Below are 27,456 nucleotides of genomic sequence, written 5' to 3' on the forward strand. Positions count from 1 at the left end.
TTAACATTCAAACAATGGTTTATTAAAGTTTTTCGTTTTGTTTTACATAAATATCATTGTCATTTCTATTAAGTGGCGATCTATTACAAAATGAATTGTTAACTCATTTTCGGGCATTAAAGATATTTTGAATTCCAAATCCAGTTGTCTATTCTTGTGTCATGTCATGGCGGCAAAGTCAAGTATTACTATGATTTGCAATTTTTCTTTTTCTCTTTCTGAAATAAGGAAAACATGTAAATATATAAACTTATGATTTCTTCGAGAAAAGAACAATAATGCAATATATCAAAATGTATATTATTTTGTATTCTTTGTTCGAAAAATAACTGTTGCAAATTTTAATTTACAAAATGTGTCACTGTCTTCCATATATATATATATATACCTTATATAATGATATATGAATATAAATACTGTATGTATTAGAGTATACATGAATATATATATTATATTATATTAATATTATATATCATATATACTATTTTAGATAAATTATCTTATTATATAAAATATTATATGCATGTATATATTTATATATATAGATTATATCATTACAGATTATCATATTACTTTATACACAATTTCTTATATTACTTTATATATTATCATATTATATACAAATATATATATTATATATGTACATAGAATTACAAAGATAAATATAAAATATCATCTAAAAATTAGAACCTATCAAAATAGTCAAAAAGTTCAATATATTATATAGAACAATAAAGAAAAAATAGGAAAAATACGTGATGAAGTTAAATTTAATAAATTACAATAGTTATCGATCAATAATGTTCAAACAAAGAAATATAATACAGAAAAATCCATTTAATTATACACACATTATGTATACAATTGTGAATATATATACAAATATATGTGAATTGTGTATATATCTATAATATAAAACTGGATGGGCGTGTGTGTGTGTGTGTGTGTGTGTGTGTGTGTGTGTGTGTGTGTGTGTGTGTGTGGTGTGTGTGTGGTGTGTGTGTGTGTGTGTGTGTGGTCACGAATAGGCTCCTATATGGTTGACCATTTAAAAAAAACTGATTACATATAATGGTAGAAGATGTATCGAGGATCAGGAATGGGTATGGTTGATCTGGCAGAACGGTGGTTCATAAAAATTGTGGGGTCTGCATTCGCGCCTGCCTCTCACAGTATGGAAATAAAAAATGAAAAAAAAAACGTTTACAAGGGTTTTTGACATAGGTGTACATAAGAATACTTTGATAAGTATGTTTCAACTTAAATAGGGATGGTATAATAAAATTGTGGGGTCTGCGTTCGCGCCTGTACTCCATGGAAATATGGCACACACTTCAACAAAGACTTTTCATATCTATTTGCGTAAGTCTACTTTGACAATTATGTTTCAGTTTGGTATAATAAAATTATTGGGTGTTCGTTCGCGCCTGACCTCCATAGAATGGAAATATGTCACAAAGTTTAACAAGGTTCTTAAAAGGGGTGAGGGTCCACAATAACGCCTTAACTTTAATCTTAATTTACGTTAGCTTTTATTTATTTTTTTTAGTTAATCATATTGTGTCGAATAAATGCACCTCATAAATTCACGTTCTTATTAAAGTGAAAGCCAAAAAAAAGTTGGAACTTTAGACAATTCTCGACACAAATTTTGCATAACTCTGGTTTTCCCCTTCTCCATTTACACGTGGCACTCTTTCGAAAATAGATAAATAGATAAATAATAAAACATAAGAACTTGTTATCGTGTCAAAAGAAGGAAAACATCCTGCTCACTTGATTACGTGTCTTTTTAAAAACATTTATATAACCTTTTTATTTTTATTTATATATCTATTTAAGCTTTTTTGTCAGTGTACTAGAAGGAATTCAGTTGATTACAACCCTTTCTGCGTATTCTTTACATTACAATAGTACAACCCTTAATCCGACGGCGCAATACTACACCGTTCAATACTGTAAAACTGAAACGAAGCTGTTCTGCTTGTTTTTCTTCTTATTCATATTTATATCGATTCTTTGCTTTAAAAAAAAAAGTAATTACGTGTTTACTTTTTCAGTATCCCATTTTGCTGCAACAAAGAGTCTTACTTTCAACTTTTCTTAGAGTGGATGACAATATCTTTTTCAATTTGTGACAGACACTCCATGCCAGTGCTTTTCAGACTTCAAAATCTTTTTCAGTGCTCTCTGGCCATGCTTCAAAACTAAATAAAGACTACAAGAATGCACTTATATTATACGATAGATTATGATTAGATTAAACATTTTTTTCATATTTATTTCAATAGTGCTCAGTATATGAGTATAGCTTCCATCCATCTATCCATAGCACTTGAGCCCCTGGAGGGGCATAGGCCATCTACAACTTTTTGTAGATGATTTTGTAGTGAGGAGTTCGTTTTACAGGGTGAGGGTGATGGCCCCACGTCCAACCTTCTCAGAAGATACATGCAGCGCCTAGCCTTCCCAAATGGTACCCCATCTGGTACTGGCCAGGCTCAACGTTGCTTAACTTCGGTGATCTGGCGAGAACGTTATTGTGGTATAAAGCATGGAAAGTCATCTGTACAGAAATACAGAAATAATTGTTTTGTTATTAAAAGAAATTTTCGTTTCTGGAAAAAAAAATAAAAGAAAAGCTAATTACGTTACATTTTCTGGTTATTTTATAGCTAAGCCTTTTTTAGCTTCTACCCCATTAGAGTCCTTTATTTTCTTATTTGACATTACTTAATTTTGATGATTACCTTCATGAATAAAACACGATCATTTCTTTGTAGCGTGCTGGTCATAAGTATATTTTTATATTATATATGTTGACAATTTAAAACATTTCAAAATCTTATGCTAAATAACGTGTATACAAAAATGTATAAACATGATTTACAGCCGTTTCAAAACAATGTTTATTTTAAGTCATACAATGCTACATAAACTTTTTACAGACAATAATTAGATCCCCTTCATAATCTCCAAGTACATCATCGAGGTGCGCGTTTACATATAAAACTAATTTTACACACGTACAAACACATAGAACTTGATGAGCACCTGCTAGACATTATACTCGTGTGTCTAATTTTTCTCAGTATGATTGTTTGTTAAGACAACTTGACATGAGGATATTGCTCCCTACAAGTAAACCCTTTGGAGTTTCTTTTTTGTTTAATCTTACTTCAGTTAAAGTTCTAAGAAATCAAAGGGTCCCCTTCTGGGGGCTAATACTGGATCTCTGTATGAGATAAACAGATATTCGCATATTTCAGTAAATTTTTCTTTACATCTTCAAGTCCAACGTAAACAAATTCCTGTGAACCGCCCCCTTAAGTAGACACTTTATTAAATATCCACACTAACGTACTTTACTTACAATAACCCTTATCCCTGAGTGGCTTCCGGGCCTTGATAAGTGGTGACCACCTTGTAAAAAAAAACTCAAACAAAGTAAAGAACTTAGGAAAATAATTGTCCTCTCTTCAATTGATCATTTTAATATGTTATAGTGTACGTTTCTTGGAGTCTTTTGGTCATACCGGATTCCAGAACAAGAATTACAGTATTCACAGCCAAATAAGATTCCATTAGTATGGCTACTCTACATTGTTTTATCCAATGTTGCTTATTATTAAAGTACTAAGCTGGGTACTCAACCAGACACGATGAATTTGTATCCTGAAATTGGCAAAACCAACAGACCAGAAGAAATATGTTTACGTTTACTAGTCATTAATGAGAGAAAAATTAATATATCAGGTTGACAAGAAAGTTCTTGCGGTTTTAACATTTTAATTCAGATAAACATATTTTGACTCAAATCAAAATTTATTGATCAACATAAGTACCATCAGAATCAACACACTTTTGCCAATGCAAAACAGGTGTATTAATGTCATTAACGTAAAAATCTTGTGTTCTGGTGGCGATGAAGTCGCTAAAGGCGCTTTTGACATCGCATACGGTTTTTGAAGCATTTCTCACGCAGAAAGTTGTCGAGATGCTTGAAAAAGTGGTAGTCGGTACGTGAAAGGCATAGCGAGTATAGAGGATGAGGCAGAACTTGGTAGCCCAATTCGTTTAACTTCTGCAGGGTCGGTTCAGCAACGTGCAGTCGGGTGTTGTCATGGAGGAGAATAGACGATCTAATGCTTACTTTTTTACTAAGTCAACATGTAAAAGGTAAAGGGGAATTTAATAGAACACTCGAATATCTATGTATTTCATATAGAGACCAAGTCTTGGCCGCAAGAAGAGTCCCCTTGATTTTTAAGAATTAGGATTAAAGTAAGATGAAACACAAAAACATATTTACAAATTTTTAAGTATAAGTTTTCTATATTGTTTCTGCCGTTCTCTCGTATACTAGTCCGTGTAAATGTATAGTTGCATATCTATACATACGCTCACACACATACATACATAGACATTCATGTAGCATTGTATGTAAATCCTAGTTTATTATAGCCGGTTGTGAGGATTAAGGAGCTTTGTTGAGTGTAATGTCACGCCTTAATTACCATGCCTGCCAATCAGCTATGGGCCGGACTGATTGTACTGTAATGTTGTGACCCTTTGGGCTTTGATCATAGCGTAGTATCTTTATTAATAATAATAATAATAATAATAATAATAATAATAATAATAATAATAATAATAATAATAATAATAATAATAATTGATTCGAGCGACGGCGGGTCGCTCGATCAATTATTATGATTAGAAAAATAAACAATTAAATTGGGAAAAAATGATTGACATATAATATCGCAAAAGGAATGTGAAAATAGAAAATAGATGTAAACATGATTTTTAACAAAACGCATAAAGAAATAACTAGATTGGGCTTACACCAGGTGTTGGTCTGAGAGACATAATGGGACGTAATGAGACACGTGATGAAATATAGATTTCGGGGGAATATTCTAGGCAGTCATTAGCTGGACATCAGAGGGAACGGACGACTCAAGAGGGGAGGGAGTTGGTCTCCATGACGCAGGGAGTGGCATTATTTCAGGCAGCCAAGATGTAAAAACTTGTAATCTCTGAAAATGCCGACCGAATCATGAAAATAAACGTTCGTAAATAATTCAGGTATGTGTTGTGTAAAAAAGAACTGTTTGTCTACAATTGTCAATCGTATCCTGTTAAAAATGTTGCAGAAATGTTAAAATATACACACTAGGCGATCAACTAAATTATACGACATATATATACACGCATTTACACGTACATGAAAATACAGATAAAATATAAAACCCAACAATTTAATATGTACGCGGTAATAGAACGTATTCATACACACAATGTAACAGTACTTGAAAGTATCCATCTTTTAAATATATATATATATATACATATATATATATATATATTTATATATATACGCAAAAACATAGGTAAAAATCATGTTTGCATCTCCTATTTTGGACAGAAAATATCTCCAGTAGCATAACCTTAGCCAGTAAGATTGAAAGTATTTACACTCATTAAAGTACAATATATTCCTTGGCTTATTCATTATATGATACATGTTATCTCATTTTTAAAAGATGGAATCGTCTGATCGTCAAGGACGATGCAAGCAAACAAGAAAGCAAGCAATGTCCACGGAGTTCCGTAATTATATATATATATATATGTATATATGTGTGTGTGTGTGTGTGTGCACAAAAATGCTTTAGCGTCACATAGAGCTTCTCCCAATCTAATCATCCCCACGTGCACGTCGTGAATTCTGCCACACTAACAGGGCTCTGGGGAATGGCGAGCGTTCAGCGCCAGAAAACTGAATCCCCACTGCCTTGTGGGATAAGGTTTTTGAACCAAATGTTAAGGGTGAGATAATCCTGGCAGAAACCTCCAGAGGAGCTTAGGCCCTGTTGACTGCGGCATTCATGACCCACCGGCGTGTGGACCATACTCTGGTACCCAGTTACCTAAGTCCCAGTCATGGGTAAATGACATTAACAGGGTAGAAGGAGCTCCTGAAAGCCGTGGTGGAGGCAATCCTTCTAGGAGAGGACAACTCTTATGAGAAATCTGCAGTCAAAGTAATTAGAAGTCATCTTACAATGGTTGTTCACTGGGTTATTGTTGCTGAGACTTAGAGAGTAGAACTCATGCCGTACAAGCGCTTGTCACTTTAATACAACGATGTACAGATGTTACTTGAGATATATCCTTTATCTTTTATCTTTTTCTATCTTATTTTTATCTGTCGTTTATTTCTATTGCAAGTCTTATGGCGATGGAGGAGTGGCAACGTGTACAGACTTGACCAGTTGGAGGTACACAGTCACAAATCTGCACAGAGGCGACAGGAACCCTATCCTAACATCGTTGTTGTGCCTGTGACTGGACAGCCCTATTCAGGGAGAGCACTGCTCACCCAATGTCTTGGGAAAGTGTTAGAAAAGGTGGACTAAAAATTGTCTGCCATACTATCATTGGTTAACTTTCCTGCGGCTAACGGTGGTTCATGTAAGCAGGAAGAAAACAAAAATGTATCTCCAAAAAGGAGTAAAATTCAATTTATGCTGTTAAAATGTACGCACTATCTTGATAAAGCGTCATCCAACCGTCCAGAGCGCAGGACACTTGTCACTGCAGAGCTACGGAGACTTGATATAGATATTGCTGGTCTGTCAGAACCCGTCTCTCAGGAGAAGACCAAATGACAGAGGTATCACCATGCTACACTCTCTTTTGAATTGGTAAACCGGAAGGTATCCGTAGAAATCGTGGAGTCGGTTTTGCGATTAAAACATCCTTGGTTGATACTATGGAATTTCCTTCCAGTATCTGTGATCGCATCATGAAACTTCGCGTTCCTCTCTCACATAACAGATTCATCATTATTCTTTCGGTCTATGACATCTTGTGTTTCTAGAAGTCTCTGCGCTCTGTTGCTGCATCTACACCAATTAATGAAAACTTGTTATTCTTGGTGATTTTAATGCCAGTGTTAGGAAAGACTATGAGACCTGGAGTCCACTTGGCCGCTATGGTATCGGTACCATGAATGCTAATGACCTTAAGTTACAAGAGCTGTGTTCAAGATTTAATCTTGCTATCTGTAACACTTTTTTCGCCGTAAACTGAAGCACAAAGATACTTGGATACATCCACGTTCAAAGCATGGTCACCTAATTGACTTCATCATAACTCGAAAACGCGACCTTCGAGATGCATATACTGTTGGTGCCATGCTCAGTGTTGAATGTGACACTGATCACAAGTTGGTGAGAGGAAAGTTTAATTTACGAATCCATAAGAAAGTTCATCATAGTGGCATTTGCCTAGCCGTATTGATGTCGCCAAGTTAAAGTTGCCTGCAGTTCAAAAATGTATGGCGGAAAAGCTCGATAATCTTGCATTTAATTTCACCAAAAAAATTTTTTTCATGGGGGTCACCACTTATCAAGGCCCGAAGGCCACTCAGGGATAAGGGTTATTGCGTCTACAGTAATCAATGAGATAGTATTGTGGTAATCATTAGTATTGGGGGTTTTGATAGAGTGTCTTACTTAAGGGGGCGGTTTGTCAGGAGTTTGTTTATGTTGGACTTGGAGACGTCCAAGTTGTAGCCAGGTGGGAAATAGGTAAGCGGCAGAGAGTTCCACTGGCGTGCAGTTCTAAGAAAGAAGCTTTGAGCATGGAATCTACGTTTGGATTTAGGCACAGATAAAGAGTGGGGGAAATTATTGACAGTAGCTTCTGCTAGACGGGTGTTTTTCGTGAAAGATCGGCGAGGGGGCAAGAGGGATTGGAGCTCAGACGAGCACCTGCCATGGAAATAGCGATAAAACAAAGACAGGCTCGCAACGTCTCTTCTGTGGGAGAGAGAGGTTGCAGGGAAGAGAAAAGGGCATCCCCCACTAAGCCACAATGTCTATTTTGTACTCTGTCAAGGAAGGATAGGCTGTTTTTAGCAGCTCCTGCCCAGATATGGCAACAGTATTCCATCCTTGGACGTACTTGGCTTTTATACAGATAGAGAATTGCATCAGTAGTGAGATATCTTCTGGAGCGGTAGAAGGATCCCACCATTTTCCCAGCGTCCCTGACAACAGATTTTATGTACGTGTTCCATTTCAGATCTGGAGTAAAGGTCAGACCCAGAAGCTTGTCAAAACATGGAGCCTCTCCAAGGCTAGAGCCATCCATTTCAATTGATGCCAGACGGGGATCAGAGCGTTGATGATGGAAAGATAGAAGCTTGGTTTTAGATGCATTAAAAGTGACCAGCCACATCTTTCCCCATTGTATCACGTGCTCAAGATCAGAGGAGAGAGAATTAGAGAGAACTTTGTCATTTACAGCCTTTGAGGTGTTGCCATAAATGGTCGTGTCATCAGCATAGATGTCAACGAATGATTTAAGTATGTGTTTTGGGATGTAGATCAGGAAGAGAGTTATATAACCGTTAGCACATCTCCTATAGTTCTTGCAGAGCGGAAACCATATTGTGTGTCACTAAGAAGGTTGTTTCTGTTGGGGTGGTTGACTACTTCTTTATTTAATATGGATTCCAGCAACTTACTCATGACACACAGGATACTTATTGGTCTGTACTGAGAGGGAGATGACTTTTCACCTGAATTCTTAAATACAGGGCATACTGATGAGGTTTTCCAGGGTGTAGGAAACTACTTCTCCTTAAGGCAACGCTTAAACAGTTTTGTAAGTATGGGGGCAAGTTCTGGTTGAAGCTTTTTCAGCACTATAACTGGAATGCCATCAGGGCCAGTTACTTTACTAGAATCAAAGTTCTTTATTAGCTTGGCGACCTCACGCACAGATATTTGTATGTTGCATAGCGTGTTGCCTGTTATAGGAGGAAATACAGGGAGTTGATGGTTATTGTCGCATTAGCTGCAAAGTTCTTGGCAAATAGTCTGGCCTTGTCTGATACTGACGAGATGACTTCAGGTCCATTGATGATAGTTGGGATAGAACGCACGCTTCTGTTCAAGATCCTGTTTGCTATTTGCCAAAACTGGTGGGAACCAAGCCGCTGCTCAGCTACTTTGGATTTAACGGACTGAACATATAGCTCTCTTGCATGTTTTATTACTCTTTTACAGTGGTTTCTGGCAGTCCTGAAAGCAACTTTAGTCTCAGAACATCTATTACGTTGGTAGTTATGGAAAAAGTGATTTCTGTGCGCGATAGCAGCAGCACATTCTGGGGAGAACCATGGCTGGCTGTTAGATTTTTGTTGGAATATTTTGGATGGTATGAATCGGTCTATGCCCACAATTAACCATTCGGTCTCGTCTGATACTATAGAGGACACATCCTTTTTAAACATGGAATGGAGAGGTAGGTCAGATATGAATGTACGGAAGCTATCCCAGTCAGCCATAGAGTATCGATATACAGTACAGTGGAGAGGTACGTCTGAAGACTAATTACATATCATTTTTATCTTAACTGCTACAACAGAATGGTCAGAGGATCCCAGAGGAGATAGAACGGAACATGAACACAGCTTGAGACGTATCTTAAACATCAAGTAGCAAGCACAAGCACGCGATACTGAAGTCATTGTGAGAGCATGTTGCTCTAGTGTTGAGACCCTTGTCTCACATGCGTTGGGTGGGCCACTTGGTTCCAATGAAAGATTTTAGGCTGCCAAAACAAAGTTTTTACGGGGAGCCGGAAAATGGCAAGCGCCCTCAACACAAGCCTAGGAAGAGGTTCAGGGACTCTACAGAGAATAATTTGAAAGTCTTATAAATCGACATCGACACATGGGAAGAACTTACTCTGCAAAAGCCGAAGTAGCGAAAGCTTGTACGTGAAAGTTATGATGCTCTAGAGAAAAGAAAGCAGGCCCACAGCAATCTGAAGCGAGAGTTTCGCAAAGGTCTCATTGATGGTCTTAACCATGACACACAGAGCTGGAAATGCCACACTTGTGAACGAGTGCTTTTGTCAAAATCTGGCTGCGTCAACCACCTTAAGTCACACAAAACTCCTGTTCAGGTCATCTTTGCACCTATTAGTCCGAACCAAACGATCTGTTTAACATGCAGCAAAGTTTACAAGTCTACTACTGGTTTGAGAAAACATGTGATTGTTGATAGGAATACCCTTCAACCTCCAAAGGAAGTCAACTCGATGAAAATTGCTCAATTTGTATGTCACATCTGCTTCAAAATGTGCAAATCTGCGGCGGGAGTGCAGTCATCTGAGATGGCAGGGACGACAACATTGGGAGAACTCAATGTGACGGCGATCATCTATATATATATAGGGGAACCTGGGGCAAAATGAAATAGCGGGGTAAAACGAGACACCACAGATAACTGAAACAGAGAGAGCGAGAGAGAGAGCTCTTTCGTAAGGAGTCTCATCAAGAGAACACGTGGTAACACATTGCCGCCAACGTCTACCATTGTTTCATTCAGCCCCGTACATCAAAAATGGGTAAGTATTCAAAATTGATATATTTTGATCTGTGACGAACTGTACTCTGTGAGTGCAGAAAGCTGGGTAGCCTGTCAAGGGGATTGTATGAAATGGGCACACTACGGCTGTGCAGGTCTAGACGAATGCAACAAGACACCAATCTTCATTTGTGAGCTCTGTAAAGACTGACTTATTCAGACCAAGATCCGTCTCGTTTTGCCATAAACATGGGGTAAAACGGGAGAATACAGTCAGCTGAATAAATCATCTGTATTTCTTTTGAAAATAATTTCTCATCTTTTTTTCTGTTGTTGTGGCATTGTTTTCCAATACTTTGAATGTTCAGTACACAGAATATGGTTTATATGTCAATGCTACATTTGAATAGACAGTTCTTTTTCCCTTAAGTATCTCGTTTTGCCTCAAGTTCCCCAATATCTATAAGCATATTGTAATGATAAAAGATCGCGTAAACCGCGCTAAAGTCATCACGTCAAACCGAAACATATTCCTCAATGAATTAGAAAACATAAAACATATTCAAGTCTCACTAAACAATCAATTTATGAATTCCCTACATATATATATATATATATATATATATATATATATATATATATATATATATATATAAAACCACTATTCAAAACCACTAACCAGATAATTATCAATAAACAACTTTTGGCCTTAATCTTAGTAGAACAAACCCACGTAATATATCAGTCTCAATACTAAAATTAATTGTTACATTAGCTACACAGCTACTACATTTTCCCGAAGGCTCACAGAGTTTAGTTTAATCTACCAGCTCTCACACTCTAGTTCAATCCACCAGTTCCTACACTCTTGTTCAATCTACCAACATTTGAAAGAACAAAAGTGTTCTATTATCAATTCAGACACATCTAAGACATGAACACAAAATTGGTACATCACAGTTCCAATGTATAAGGACTAACAATTCTTGAGGCATCTCATATAAATCCTATACACCATACAATAAACAACATCAAATAAGAAACTAGCCACAATATTTTAAAAGCCTAGTTTATTATTTGATCTTAGCAGAGCTTTAGTTGATAATAAATTTACTTTTAATCTTTTAAATTTTGTCATTTTTAATTTTTGTTGTTTTTGATTAGTCACACACTCTGCGCTTTACCACGCGCTACATACGACGTCGCGTCGTCAAGGCGTACATTAAAAAAAACGTACAAAGTTCCACCGTTTGACGAACTAAGCAGACATGAATGCACTAAATGAATAAACCACATGAAGGCTATTTAATGAGTCAATCGAAAGTACTTGCGAATTAAACCTCTTAGTTTTATATTCGCAGAGGAATTTTGATGTTTAACAAGGTTTGCTTATATATATATATATATATATATATATATATATATATATATATATATATATATATATATATGACCCCGAAACACGCGTGTACGTATATTACTGTTTTTAAAAAATAATAAATTAATAAATAAATACGTCCAAATAAAAAGAGGGCGACTCTCTAAGAAATAAATCAACAACAAAACTGCGTAAATAGATAAACGATAAAAACTAAACAGTAAATTGTCTATAGCATCATAACGTGATGGATTTAGACGCTGGACTGAAATACATAAGGTCCGGGGTTGGAGTCCTAACAATATTCAAGCTACGCTGAAGAGGGGTTGGACCCAGAAAAACACGTGTACGTAGATTAGTGTTTTTAAAAAATAATATATATATATGTATACCAAACGTCACAGGGGTCAAGATCTGGAGGGTGAGGAATTGTCTGGATGCCCATCTTGGTCAAATACTCTGTTGCAATAATGGTTTCAGTTCCTAAGGATTGTGTGTACACTTCTCCACATTGATATCTTAATGTGCACTTATTGTCTCCATAGACACACGATGATCCGCATTCATGAAATTCTTTATCTAGACAATCAATCATGGTTTTCTGACTTCCTTACTCCTCCCACACATCTCATCATCCTTAACAGACTCCCTGACTTTCTTGAATCTATTATGCCACTTAAAAATTGATGTTCGATTCATGCAAGATTCTTCAAATGCAGTTTGAAACATTCCTTGCGTTTCTGTGGCATTTTTCCAAGTTTAAAACAGAATTTCCTTGCATATCGTTCTTCTAAGGTGTCCTCAAATCAAGATTACATTTTGAAATTAACCCGCTGTGACAATCAGGCTTTAGTAGGGTGTATTTTAATTCCTGTTGTAACAGTTCATTTGAACATGAAATCATAAAATTGGTCAGTCATATGTATAGCAATAATTTTAAATGCCTGTACAAAAAATGTTTGGAAACTTATTTAAGGCACCTTGTATGTATATATATATATATGAAGAGAGAGACGGAGAGAAAGAAAGAAAGAGAGAGAGGGATAGTAACGACCTTGGATGACAGTTACCTTCCTAGGGAAGCAAATAACTTCATAATACTATAAAACAGTAGAAACATTCTTCAAACCAATAAAAGAAAACACACACACACACATCCTACCCTAAAGGAAAAGAAAAAACACAAGCAGAAAGAGCGAGTGAGAGAGAGAAACACAAGACAGGAGTGACCATAGCCCAATAAAACAGTAATAAAAATTGAACATTCCAATGAATAGTAGACGCTTACACGTTTCCACCTCTTGGAAACGTTTCAAATGAACTACGAAAATGCTATTTTTACATCTCCAACATATTTTGAAAATAATTTCTGAAGAAGACGCTTCACAGAACGTCTGAAACGCGTTAAAAACGATTATAGTGATTTAAAAACCTTATTACAATGATCTAAACATAATTCTCAATGAAAAACCAAGACACGGAATAATAAAATAATGTTAAAAAATACACATTGTTGGTGATCACCCCCTTATGTAAATATACATCTTTCTTTCGTTGGAATTTCTTAACCCATTTTATATATATATATATATATATATATATATATATATATATATATATATATATATATATATATATATATATATATATATATATATATGAAGAGAGAGAGGGGGATAGAAACCGTTAAAAATCCATTCAAATGATCAGCGACTCATGAAATGAGAAGTAATTGAGGAATAGGATTAAAGATTCAAAACTAATTCACTGGCAAATCCTATCGGTGAATCAGCTTTTAAAAAGTACAGTTTCAATGGGGACGCACTGTATATTAATTTGGCTTTTAATCGCAACTAAGTATCGTACGCAATAATATAATTGTTGATAACGTATTTTGTATGATTTCCTGTTTCCATGACACATTCAAATTTAGGGTTTATGTGTGTGATAGAGTTTATTAGATGCTGAATGGGTTAGATAGTGCGTGGGCCGTATTCCTGTTATAAAAGGGTTCGAGTATAATATATTAGTTGGCAACTAAGTTCTTGCTGTTTTTTTTAATATACACTATTAAAAGTAAAATAAGAACTAACAAGTATTTAATCAATGATGTATTCTCATTCGTGTTCACAACTTTTTTCCAATGTTCAACAAGATTCTTAATACGTTTTTTTTTTGTAGAAATCATTTGATTTTGACTCGAAAAATAAAATATAAGAAATAAATTTTCAAAACACAATATTGTGTTTCGGTGATGTGGTTCTCGGTTTATTAACTAGGTCTAACTGTGTGGGATATATACTCGAGAGTCCAAACTATGATAAGAATATGCTGTTGGCATAGCCCTAGTCATGACTAACATTCTGTGACCTCACATGGTTTATACAACCGGATTTAGACAGAAGAAATCTGCCATAGATTGTGCAATTCGGCAGGAATTGCGGATTTATCCTGATTTAAGGACACGCTTCAATACTGTATGCTTAAAATACACACATACGCGCTTCAATACTGTATGCTTAAAATACACACATACATATATAGAGCATTATTCATTCGCACTAGAAGGAATCCATTTTCTTTGAAAGCAAACTTTGCAATGTATTTCATGTATTTGTTCCAAGTCATATTCAAGGCATTCACGGTGAATGAGTTTTGAATTCCATTCTTCGATTTGTTTTCGAGGGTTTGAACATAGAACTGTCAGATTGATTGTTACCACCTATGGCAACCAGTGTCTGGAAATGTTCTTTGCGATGTTGAAGAAAACAAGCTTTTTCGTAGTAGTCTTAAATGTTCCCATCAATTTACGTCCCGATTCCACTACAGATTAGCAGTCATTTTTTTAAGGTGCGAGACATTGCCTTGGACACGTGTGCATTCATTCTTTAACCCAAATGTGTTGTATAGAACGTGGTGTCGTAAACAAATGTACTCGTCTCGGACACATAGTAATCTTCACAAAGCATTTTACACGCCCTCTCCTGATACAGACGTAAATAAGCATGCATAGGTACATATAAACCGCCATTTACAGTCATTATTTATTTACCGACTGTCGCACTGTGAAAAAATAACAACAGTCGATCAACGATCATATAGTAAGATAGGGTATGACGCAATCTCTTTGTGACGTCATCTATTTTTCACAGGTGAACTAAGAAACAAGCCAGAGAGCAAACGAGATCCATACATGTTTTTGTAATGTACTAGACCTGCAAGAATCGAGATATTAGTTCTAACAGATGACTCATAACCTTCGGATAAAGAATCTCTTCAACCAGCTAGTACTTATTTGATGGTGACGTCATCATTTTTGACGAAGTTATTTTTATGTGGGAAACTATTAAAAACTTTCTCAAAAAGAGGGAAAGATAGACTGGTACACAATTATTCGGGTCTTGCTGGCATTTCCTGGTCAATGCGCCTCAGGCGGTAAGTCATAACTATGGCTATGACAACAGCATATGCTTTTCATTGTTTTGACTCGCAAGTGTGTATCCATTGATATATGCTTTTATATAGCGTGATATGGTTCTCGGCTGATTAACTGTGTCTAACAGTGTCGGATATATACTCGAGAGTTAAAACAACAAAATGAATATGCTGTTGTCACAGCCCTAGTCATAACCATTTCCATCTAAGTATATAGACAATACCTGAGAGATTGTCCACCTTGGATCGAACAGATCAGACATTATACTGTGAGCTTGACTCGAAGTACAGTTATTTCATTGGAATTTCTATGGATACTTTTAGTATATTTTTTCTTAATTCAGTTATCAACTTTTTAGCTGATAGTGTACGAATAGTCACTATTCTTTAGTGGAGATGCCACCATGTCAGCTTTGATCTCCTCCAGGAATTTTTCACTGATATCGAAATGACATATGACAATGCAATCAACAGCATCCGATGAAGTTAAGTCTTAGGCCAGCATATGCATCGATTGTTTTTGTTTTTTTTACTGTGTGTTGGTTTGATGGATTGTATGTATGTTTTACTTTTTCTTCTTGTACTATTGTACATATATTTATCTCCTTATATGGATAAAAGCGAAATGATAGATAAATAAATAGATATATAAATAAATAGATATATAAATAAATAGATATATAAATAAATAGATATATAAATAAATAGATATATAGATGTATACATACATACATACATACATACATACGTACATAAATGCATAAATGTGCAAGGTCCTGGATATGACCTTAAACTATATCCGATGGTGAGGCCCCAGCTTGCGGGCTTTGGGGAGTGTGGAGTAACCCTTTAATTACCATTGCTCCCAGGTCCACTCTGACCCGGAGTTCTAGTTCCTGTTAGGGTCCCAACTATGGGTTAAATAGAAACCGACGTGAAAACAACAACTATATTCTATTTAAAAAAATGTCTCCAAAATCTTTGGATTCGGCATTAAATTACCCGAAAAGGGTTGATATGCCGTAAAACAAAAACAACCAACCAACTATAAATGTGCAAAACTAGCTTCAGAACCTTGTAAACGATGTCATTTTCTCATACTCGCAGAAGAGACGGTGCAAATCAATCTCTGCTCTATCGTCATTTTCATGGAAAGCGCTCCACTGAGCTTCAATCTATACCTACCCATATAAAAATCACAGCACTCTTCTATCTATAACCACTGCCAACACTTTTCCATGCTCTCTCTCTCTCTCTCTCTCTCTCTCTGCTTTAAACTAAATTAAAATTTTATAAGTTCTTTCCTAGATCTGCCCGCATGTAGAACACAATACCGCGGAGCTTCTTTCCAGTTGGCTACAACATAGTCGCTTTCAAGTCCGTCCAATGTAAACAGGTTCTTTTTGATAATAAATTTCTCCTAAATGTTCTCAACTGCCTATTATCACGGAGGTATCTTACATTCGATGTACTAGCCTTCATTTAAACCTTCGTCACTTCCGGTTTGGCGATGGACGCAACGGCAAAGACGTCAGGTTTTTTCACGTTCTTTACCTCCTTCCCGTACGGGTTCGAGCCTGCTTGCCTATCACAATTTTTTTTTTTTTTTTTTTTGCTTAACACACACCTCCAAACACCCGGGCAACGCCGGGCACCCAAGCTAATATTATAGAAATTTCAAGCCTATATACCATAATTGTAAAGAAGAGTTTGGTAGACAACTGTACACCCCACCTTCGCACACACACACACGCACACACACCTATATATATATATATATATATATATATATATATATATATATATATATATATATATATAAATATATATATATATATATATATTTTCAGAATGTGAGAGATTGTATATAATAAATTCCACAGCCAAACAACGTCGCAGCTCACAAGAGCCATGACAGTCAACGAACCGGAAGTCCAAGATCGAGTTTCGCCCTCATTTGGGCTCATCTCCTACTTGTGAGACATCGGCTTGGGTTATTGACTGGTTGGATGGCCGCGTCCCTTGTCGAGAGGAAGTAGGTTCATTTCACAGTTGAATTTCGGCGCGGTTTGCTTGATCAGTGTTGGTTAATAGAAATTCTTGTGTGCGAGGCGTTTGCTCAGTTGGTAGAGTGCTTGCCTTGCATGCAAGAGGCTCGGGTTTCGAATCCTGAGTTCGGATGTGTCTAACTGATGAGCCCAAATGAGGGCGAAACTCGAGTCTTGGACTTCCGGTTCGTTGACTGTCATGGCTCTTGTGAGCTGCGACGTTGTTTGGCTGTGGAATTTATTATATACAATCTCTCACATTCTGAAAATTATATATATATATATATATATATATATATATATATATATATATATATATATATATATATATATATACATACCATCTTCTTTGGAATTTTAAAACCTGACATAGGTCTATGAACATGTTTCGTTGTGGATTCTCACATTCTAGTAAATCAATGCAACTTGAATAGAAATATCACCATTAGGTGTGTGTCCGTTCGAATAATAAGAAAAGTATAAAAGAGAAAACAAGAACAAAATATAGTTCGTACCTTTGTCATGCTGCAGTCGCACATGCAACTGTCCATGCATTTCTGGTTCGTAAAGTGGCATACTTTCTTTACACAGTTCAGGTAGCAGCCAAAAATACTTCTTGCCTCAACCGTTACAGCCATAAATAACATAGAGACGAGTAAAATTCTGAAGATGGCACCGTTCATCTTCCTGAAAAAGAAATAATTATATATATATATATATATATATATATATATATATATATATATATATATATATATATATATATCAAGCCCCCTCCTCTTTGGGTAGAGCACTGTCGTAAGTAATCTCGCCCGCAATTTAATTGTCTGAAAGATTCGACGCTCGCTCTTTGTTTATAAACAAACAGCTAGAGCACTGCAAAAGTGGTGGACGGATGTTTGTTTAAATAGACATTTGGCGAGATTAATTACGGGCACCGCTCCGTGGGTCGATCGGTAGAACTGCTGACTGTTAACGCGATGGTTCTAGGTTCAATCCTCGGCTTGGCAGAGGTGCTAGTCTAGCGGCATTGATGAGTTGTGATACAACGAAACAGGACTGTGTATCGTTGACTACAAATATATATATATTTAAATAAGGGAGTAGTCACCAACAATGTGTATTTTTTAACATTATTTTATTATTCCGTGTCTTGGTTTTTCATTGAGAATTATGTTTGGATCATTGTAATAATGTTTTTAAGTCATTGAAATCGTTTACGCGCGTTTCAGACGGTCTGTGATGCGTCCTCGTCAGAAATTATTTTCAAATGTGTAAAAATGGCGATTTTTGTAGTTAATTTGAAGTTTTTCCAAGGGGTGGAGGCTTGTAAGTGTTTATTATTCATTGGTATGCTGAATTTTTACTGCTTTTTTATTTCTTTTCTATTTGGCTTGTCCAGGGAGGCGTTGACCTCGCTGTAGTCGCTATCTATTTCTGCTGTTTTTTTTTTCTTTACCTTTAGGGTGGGGTAGGTTGTGTGTGTGTGTATTTGTGTGTGTGTGTGTGTGTGTGTGTGTGTGTGTGTGTGTGTGTGTGTGTGTGTGTGTTTATGTGTGTGTGTTCGCGTGTGTATGCGTGTGTGTGTTTGCTTTTATAGGTTTGGGAATGTGTATATTGTTTTATAGTATTTTGGGGTTATTTGCTTCCTTAGGTAGGCGGCTGTGGTCCAAGGTCGTTACTAATGTATATGTGTGGGGAGGGGGGACTGGCTCTTCTGAAGTAAGGGTAGGGGTGCTTTCATTCTATTTTGATATTTATTTTTTGGATTCTTGGATTTTAGTATTGTGATTTTTCGTTTTAGTCTTATATTATGTTTGTTTAGAAAGAGGGTGTATTTAAAATAGGGGATTTTTTAATGTTTCTATTTATTTGTCTCCCCATGTGGGTATGGCCAGACCCAGGATCGGTTCCTAGTGTGGGGAAGATTTTGTTCCCCAGAGGGGGGCATTGGAGGGGGTGTAGGTATGGGAGGGGGATGATAGAAGGGATGATAGTCGTTTCAGTCATGAGGGGATTCTCCTCCACTGACTGAGGAGGGAGCGAGGTGTTGGAACAGATATTATACTATGGTTCTAGGTGTCTCCTAGTGTTGTTGGTTTCGAGGTTAAGTAGGGTTGGTATTGTTCAGTGTGTTGTATTAGAGATAGGGGTGTTATGTCTGTGTGTGGTTGTATGCGCGCACGTGTGTGTGTTTTAATGTGTCGGTTCTGATTTATGTGTGGGTGTGTATATGTGTATGTGTATGGGTGTGCATGCGAGTGTACCTTGCATTTCATGTTTTTGTGTGATGGTATTAGGTTCTGTTCAGTTCAGGAGTGAATCTGGTGATGAAGTTTTTTTCCTGTGTAAGTAAATAAAAATAATTCTCTGTTTGGAAGATTGGCATTATTTTGAAGCTGTTTCCACTTAAAACAACAAAAATAATAAAAAGCAAATGCCAACCCAAAAACTTAAAACACATCCTAACTTCCTCAAAACTCGTCCCACATACTACAAAAGGAGTTACAAAATGTAACAAACCGCGATGTGGAGTATGTGACATAATAATAGAAGGTAACACATACACATTCAAAAACTCAGCACAAACATTTAAAATAAAAAAGGATCTAAATTGCACCTCCAGAAATGTAGTATATGCACTAAGATGCACAGCATGCAACAAATCCTACATAGGCGCCACCAAAAATTTCAGCAATGGAGTGGCTTTACATAAGAGCAACATCAAAATTGCAGATAACAGACACCTCTATGTTTCAAAACACGTACACACATGCGGTGGAGGTTCAGTTTGGGTGTGGGGTATTTTTAGTACTAATGGTTCAGGGCCTATAGTTCGCTTGCAAGGTAAAATTAATTCGACAAAGTACATTAATATTTTGACTGAGCATTTTCTTCTTTACTTTGGTCAGAATTTGGATGATAATCCCATCTTCATGCAGGATAATGCTCGCATTCACACAGCTGGCAATGTCAAGGGGTTCCTGGAAGATCATGATATTCCGTGTTTGGATTGACTTGCACAATCTCCAGACCTCAATCCTATCGAAAACATATGGTATTACATCAACCAACAGCTACGCAATGATAAATTTCAAATTTGGAAGAACTTTGGACAAAAATTAAAGAAAAGTAGGATACCCTTTTCCCGGAGTATTGCTGCAGTATAATTCAGAGAATTCCCAAAAGATTGCAGGCTGTCAAATTGCAGAAGGACTATGCTACTAAATATTAACTAGTTCATCGTGTTCCTGTTGTATTTGTGTTGCACTAATGTTCTAAAGTTACAATTAAATAACAATTTTCTATTGTGCGGACTTTATTTCTGCCTCCTCAATTTGAAGTTATTTTTTAAAATTGATGTGAACACTAGAATATTTCAATTAAAAGTCAAATATGAACAGGTAAAATTATAGAAGAATAAAAGGCGAATCAAATGAGATATAGTTTTTTTATACAGTTACATTAAATTTAGCTTAAATTTGCAGTTTTTGAAAAAATTACAAGTGTGGAATTTCTTTTTGCTGCCTATATATAAATATATATATATATATATATATATATATATATATATATACTAGCAGTTCAGCCCGGCATTGCTCCGGCCCTATGTACTGTTCATAACTTTATGTGCATATGTATACATATATTAAAAGTTTGACTCATGTCCAGGTAACCTACATCTAAAATTTCAAGTGTTTAGACCCAAAATTGACGGAGGAGTTAGGTAGAATCTGAAAAGGTCAACTCTGTTAACTTGGCAGCCAAATTTTCGCCAAAAACTGATTAAAAAGCTTGCTGCATGTCTGAAGACCTTTATGCTAAATTTCAAATATTAAGACCCAAAATTGGCTGAATAGTTTGCTAGAGAGCGCAAAAGTTAAATCTTTTTTTAACTTTTACCCCCGAGAGCCAAATTTTCGGCCAAAAACCGATTAAAATGCTTGCCCTATGTTTGAATACACTTTATGTAAAATTTCAAATTTTTCGAGGGTTTGAACATAGAACTGTCAGCTTAATTGTTACCACCTATGGCAACCAGTGTCTGGAAATGTTCTTTGCGATGTTGAAGAAAACGAGTTTTTTCGTAGTAGTCTTAAATGTTCCCATCAATCTACGTCCTCATTCCACTACAGATTAGCAGTCATTTTTTTAAGGTGCGAGACATTGCCTTGGACACGTGTGCATTCATTCTTTAACCCAAATGTGTTGTATAGAACGTGGTGTCGTAAACAAATGTACTCGTCTCGGACACATAGTAATCTTCACAAAGCATTTTACACGCCCTCTCCCGATAATAACAATAATTGGCTGAGTAATTTGGTAGAGGCCGCAGAGGTCAATTTTTTTAAAACTTTGACCCCAATTTTAATCTATTAACATGTATTGCTTTGAGTTCAAATCAAATTAAAACGTTCTGTCCATGTCCAAGTGACTTACATCTAAAATTTTAAGTCTTTACGCCCAAAATTGGTGGAGAAGTTTGGTAGAGTTTTCAAAGGTCAAATCGTTGAACTTTGACTCCTAAATTTGAACTATGGGTCCAAGATGGACTTTTAGGACTTTCCCTTGTTGGATCAAATTTATCTTTTCTGTGGGGTGGGTCTGAATACCACTCTTAAGTATTTCAAGTTTTTAAATTTCCATCTGCCATCTTTCTTATCTTAAGTATCTGTATTCGTCTTTTTTATTTAATCTCTTCCTCTTTTTAACGATTCTTTATAATAGCTATTCTTCTCTTACGACCTTCATGATGGCATAAGGACTATTCATTTATAAGTAATAAATTACAAATATAATAGCTAAATATACGATGACAGATAAATATAATAATATGATTGCGGATTGATTCTGATTTGTTGTCGGTTCAAAAACTGGCAATAAATTACAGCAACTTTGTATTTGAAATTATAGTTATTTATTGTTACAAATTTGGAAATAAATATTTGCATATTGAGCTTCATTTTCTTATTGAATTTCGTTCCTATGAGATCGATCTGATGAAGTCATACGATAAAATGCCGAAAGCTCAATGGTAATGTTGTTCTTTTTTTCATATTTACAGAAAACAAATCGTTTCGTCCGCAGAGAATCTTAATAACATTTCATTAATTGAAAAAACAAAAGAAATGTGCCAAGGTAAATATATATCTTCTCTTCTATTCTTCTTCTATTCTCTATCTATTCTTTCTATTCTATTTATTCTATCTTCTTCTATCTATTCTTCTATCTATCTTCTATCTATATAAATAAAATGAACTCATTTTTTCCGTCGGATTTTGACCTTAATAGGATTAAAAATCAAGATATTTCATGCAAATATAATATGCACAAACGGCAGAACAATATCTGAGGTGTGTTATAGGCTTATTATTTCTCAAATTCCTCGATAATCTTAGATTTCTATACTTTTTCTGCTGAGAAGTCACGGCCAAAATCGGTTAAGATCAATGGAAGTGGTAAAATATTTTCTCTCTAATAAATTCCTCCTCACCCTGCCATCACTTAACACCGTTTGGGGATCGTTCACAAGGAACAGTTGAGAAGAGAACACCGGTTTGGCTTCGTAGTTCTTTCATGTGAAGTTATTTAAAATCACTAAACTAAGCTGCAGTGCTCTGTGGCGTAGTGGTTAGCGTGCTGGACATTTCACATTATATTTTCACGTTCGCGCCGACCTACCGTAGTCTTTTTTTTTTTTCCTAAACAACTGGAATGGACTTTTCTTGGTGGCCGAACTGTTAACGTTGCAGATGTTGTTGTTTTTGTTTTTTTTTCACACTTTATTTTCCTACTTTTACTCATGACTCCGGGTTTGATCCTTCCTACTTACCTACCATAACATTTTTTTAAAACTCCCCCCCCGTCCCGGAAACAAACACTCGGGCAACGCCGGGTACCCCCGCTAGTATATATATAAAACACATTAAATCCAAAGAAAAGAAACATGAGGAATATTTTTGTCTTTAATACATTCTGTCTTCTTTTACATTTGCATATTACTTATTATTGTTTGCTAGTCTGTTTTATGTTGTTTACCTTTACCTGTTATAAAATAAATAGGAATCTAAATTATATTTCTCTTTGTCTGTCTATCTGTCTATCTGTCTGTATGCCTGTATGTCTGTCTGTATGTATGTATGTATCTTGTTTGGTGAGGAGGGCGGCTAGTCTCCCTGAAGGATTAAAAACAAGACCTTCCAAAGGGCGAATGAACTCTTTTTCTGGGTCAACGGCCAACTAGCACCGTGTATATTTGTGTGTGTTTATATGTGCATTGGGGTGGAGAGGGCTCCCGTAAGCCGTGGTGAAGGCAACCTTTCTAGGAGAAGCAAATCTCTGATTTAAAAAACCATAAAGCGGAAGACCAGTACCCACATTAAGCTGGTCTGCAGTTTAATTTGTTGCTGGCTATCTTGCTCTTACTTGTTGCTGGATCTCAACATTTTGTAACCGAGAGAGAGACTTAGCTGTCGTACAAAGCTAAGACTCTGTAACATCATCTTTGTATAGATACTCCCTCAGGCATTTTGGCTCATGGATTTTAAATGTCTGAGGGAGTGGCACTCGTCTGACAAGACGTTGCAATCATCATGTATGTATGTACGTCTCTTCGTTCCATTTTCGCTAGGAGACTGCTGAGCCGAGCCGATCTGGCTGAAATTTTATATAAAGTTTTTTTTTTAGATGCAGTAAATTAAGTATCAAAATATTAGTTCGATGCACTATAAGGTATTAAGAGTGTTTTATCGGGATTAGTCACTAACAATACCACATTTAAACTGGCCTTTTCTCTGAAAGTACTGCGCCGATCTGGCTGACGTTATGTATGAATCTTTGTTATAATAAGGTACATCTAATCAAGTATTATGGTATCCTTTCGATGAGACTATTTAGAGAGTAATAGTTATTAATAGGTATTAGCATTTAATGCAAAATAGGACAAATTTCATCATATTTTACCATCAATTTCAAAAAGAGTATTCAGTCAAATTCAACGGGCTATAACTTTCCCCGTTTTAACGTGTTAAAGTTTAGGTTTTAGTATAATTATTAATACTAAGTAAATGTTTGCGTTATTAAAAAGAAAATATTTTTTAATTAATTTGAGATTGTTCATCTTCATCAGAAGGTAAATGTGCTTTTATTTTAAGGTGTCTCTTATTTCAACTATCTGGTTCTTATTATTTTATTACAATTTTATTGCAATTATAAGAAATAATTCTATTTTCCAGATTTTTATATCTGAATTTTTTTTTGTTTGTTTAAAATGTGCTCATGGTGTGATGAACATGAAAAAATGTTCTCCATTATTCTCTGCATATATAGGGCGACCCAAAAAAACGGGCCCCAACTCTAATTAGGCTTCGTTTCTCACAGTGTTTTGTCCGAATGAAATGAAACTTTGGTCATAACTAGTTTATTATATTCCAAACATCACATCAAAACACTAGGGTATTTCGCCTTTTTTCTCCGTTCTACAACATATGTTCTAGATGGCTTCCATTTAGCTCTGTGCATTTCTTAAGGCGAAGCACGAAGTTGTCCATGACGTTCTTACAGGCTGAATTGGTAATGCCTCTCGTTTCCTCCCTGATGGTTTCCTTGAGTTCCATGATGGTTCTGGGTTTCCCTGCGTAGACTCTGTCCATAAGATAGCCCCAAAGAAAAAAAAAATCTGTATTCGTAGTAATATGTTAAACCATATAGTCCTTTCCGTCAATTTTTTATTATTATTATTATTAGTAGTAGTAGTAGTAGTAGTAGTAGTAGTAGTAGTAGTAGTAGAAGTAGTAGTAGTAGTTTAAGCAGCAGTAGTAGTAGTAATTTGTTTATTAACGTTTGCATTAGTTTATTGTTTTGATGTCTATTGCTATAAAATTTCTCCAGTATAGTATACATATGAAAACGAATATACAATATAAACAACGAATATATATATATACAGCACTTTCCTTTTCTTCTCTCAAAATCGTATCTCTTCCTCCTCATATCATATCACTTATTCCTATTGCTCCAAATTTCTCTAAAGTCCACGGTTATCTTAAATTCACCTACATATGTTGTACTTCCTAGATACCTGCACATCCCTCGTCAATCACTCCTCCATATGCCAGATACCTTAATTATCCCCTTAGCAAGATGTCGCATTGAATCGTATCCCCCCTCCCAGCCTAAGCGAACACCCGACAGGTCAAGACAGACTTATCAAGAAATCATCTCACTAACGAGACGCCAACAACCTAAACCTTAGAACGCGAAATTTAAAGTAACCCCCTCTCCTTACCCCTACATATCTCCCTCCCCCTCCATATATCCCTATGTCCTTAGTCACACCAGCGTGGAACTTCTCAGACCCCCCACAACCACCTAATGTTCTTGAACTCCAAAACTAAAGCATTACCGACCGACCAAGCACCCCGCCTCACACCTTCGCCCCTTTCTCTTTCCGCTTTTCTCGCACCCTTCCCTGACATCATTCATTCCTTCATTCCACCATAAACGAACTTTTCTGTAAAGTCTGAGGAGGCTACATAACGGCCGAAAAACGGTCATGTAGCTGAAACAAAAATGTAACTGGACAGAAAAAAAACGGTAATAAAAAATAAAACGTATATATATATATATATATATATATATATATATATATATATACCTTCCTGCACTGATGATTTTAGAAGCATGAAACCATAGTGTCATTAAGTATAAAAATAAATATTAATGTTCTTTTATATATATATATATATATATATATATAACAATTCCGTAGCATACAAAATTAATGACATAATCAATAGTATGTAACTATACACCAAAAAGTCAATATCAAATATTTGTGTACACATGTTTCATATTTTTTTTAGTAATCACCTCTTCAGCATAAAATAAAATCATCGTATCACTTCATGATAAATCCAGGTAAAAATGGAATTGTTCAATGATTGCAAATTCGTAAAGCAAAAATACCCATCAAAATACAGAAACAATATTTTGTTTATTTTATACGATTGGCTTTTTGGTGGCCGTTTATAGCAATTGAATTTCAGAGTCAACTCTGTAGTTTTCATAGCAAAAGTTTGAAGTCGGTCTACAAAGTACGTATATAGTTCAAGTTTTTAGTATATTCTATTAAATATATTTTGATCAATAAGGTTTAACTTTTTTAATAAGCCAGTAATTGAAACTTTAAATAATTTTTAACTTTAAAATATCTATGAGTACAGAAATTTAAAGTACTCACGGACGCAGAAATAGCAAATAATACATACATACACATACACACACATATATATATATAATCTAGGAAGTTTTTGATTAACCGTGAAAACTACATTAATTTTTTAATTTATATTTTTAGTCCTTCGTTGGAAAATTATTTTGTCAATAAGTCAATTAATCTCCTGCAATCACTGAATCAACTTGCTTTCTCGAGCTCACAATAGTCCTAATAGTTGTTAACTATGAAAACACTGCTTCAGGATTTCAAAACAAAACAGACCTCCCTTAAACAAAAGAACTCCACCTCCCTTAAACAAAAGAACAAAAAAAAATACGTTCTGGAGATTGCATCCATTCTTTTTTTTTTTTTTTCGAGGGGGGGGGGCTCCATATTAATTAGATTAACTTATATATGCTACCAAAAAAAAATTTTCCTTATGTATACATATATATATGTGTGTGTGTGTGTGTGTGTGTGTGTGTGTGTGTGTGTGTGTGTGTGTGTGTGTGTGTGCGTGCGTATGTGTGTTGGAATAGCTAATAATGTCGATTTCATGATTACAAACAAAGTTGATATTAAAATAAAATACTTACCAGGGTTTTCTTTACGCTCAGTCAAAATGTGGAAAAGATATAAGAACAAGTCAACTGACTACAAAACTTAATCACGCACTTTGTATTTATACTCATACCTACACCTGTATAGCTACATACCCATCAACGCATCTAGTGCGTCTGATTAATCCTTCATTAAACACACCTGTTTTTCAGCTATTTCTTGTCCGTTATTTTAATTGATCTTTTTCTTCTGCTTTTGTTCCGCATAGGCTCTTTGATTCGTGACATTTCCTGCTTTGAGTAACCAAGATTCATAATATCGATTGGTGTATTGATTACTCTTCGATCAGCTACACATCCATGTAAATGTATTTTAAACTTCATTTCGAAATCATTTTTTGTATATGGGGAATCACCTCATATC

The 27,456-nt window shown here is 35.6% G+C and overlaps 1 long non-coding RNA gene across 1 annotated transcript; it reads right to left on the reverse strand.

Annotated features, from left to right (window-relative positions):
• LOC145291627 (uncharacterized) lies at positions 1-27,206 on the reverse strand. Its single transcript, XR_013869472.1, has 3 exons — positions 27,069-27,206; positions 17,771-17,942; positions 1-218 (listed from the first exon to the last, which is right to left on the reverse strand). It is a non-coding gene; the product is annotated as an uncharacterized LOC145291627 (long non-coding RNA).
• Positions 27,207-27,456: the final 250 nt, after the last annotated feature.

This window comes from Euprymna scolopes, chromosome 12 (genome assembly GCF_053919585.1).
Source record: "Euprymna scolopes isolate OS-2025 chromosome 12, ASM5391958v1, whole genome shotgun sequence".
Taxonomy (NCBI): Eukaryota; Metazoa; Mollusca; class Cephalopoda; order Sepiida; family Sepiolidae; genus Euprymna; species Euprymna scolopes.